Raw genomic sequence first — 962 nt, forward strand, 5'->3', positions numbered from 1 at the left:
CGACCGGTGCCATGTCACGCGCGCGTGCTGGGGAAAAGGAGGTGCTGGCAGGATCGCCGTCATCGCACCCCGTTGATCACAAACGTTGTCTAACTCAAGAGTGTACATAAATATCATAGGGTGTGTAACGGCATCTATTTTGGGCATTTCCGGAAACGGATGCGTCGGATGTTTTCTCCAAACAAAACGTGACGAGTGAAATAAAATAAATCATAATTAAAATACTCGAAATATTTTGCGTTTGTCTTTTTTATTACGCTTCTGTGGTCCTAATGAGGTCATCTTGGGGCCGTAGGATGGCGCTTAGCACATGCGCCCCGAGCCTTGCCACCGAGCTTAATACGTAGTCCAGGAATGCGGCTACATCCCATTCAAAATGTAGCCTTCGGGGCGCATGTGCTAAGCGCCATCGGTCGTCATGAAAAGGGTCTCTTGCCAACCGGAAAGAATCCAAGCCTGGCCGTTTCATATCCAATTCGAGGCTGGCAGTTTTGCTTATGATCTGCGGGGTCGACTGTCCAGCGGAGCTGGAGCCCGCGCCCGAGCCAGGACTGCAGCCCGCGTTGCGGTGCCGGAGTTGCTCATGCACTGGTCCGCTGGCTAATGCACGGCGACCGCTTCAGATTCGGGTGCCTTGGGGGGCCGCGTGGGTCGCGCGGTAGAATTTCTGCTTACAACTCCCAAGGTCGCCGGTTCGATCCCGACAAGTTTTCGTCGTCCGGATATCCCCCCCTCTATCCGGGCACGAACGTCAAGGAAGGCCGAGCCACATGTCGCCACTTGGCATGCGCCAATCAGAACGCAAGTTGTCCAAGACGTTCATATATCGACTCTGAGGATCATTAGTCAGTATAACGAATCCAATATGATATGATATAGATTCGGGTGCCTTGCAAAGACGCTGTACACAGAGCCCCCGACGCGCTGGGAGACACTCGGTAGTCCCAAGCAGGCCGATGTCA

This window comes from Saprolegnia diclina (assembly GCF_000281045.1).
Source record: "Saprolegnia diclina VS20 unplaced genomic scaffold supercont1.2, whole genome shotgun sequence".
In the NCBI taxonomy this organism is placed as follows: Eukaryota; Oomycota; class Saprolegniomycetes; order Saprolegniales; family Saprolegniaceae; genus Saprolegnia; species Saprolegnia diclina.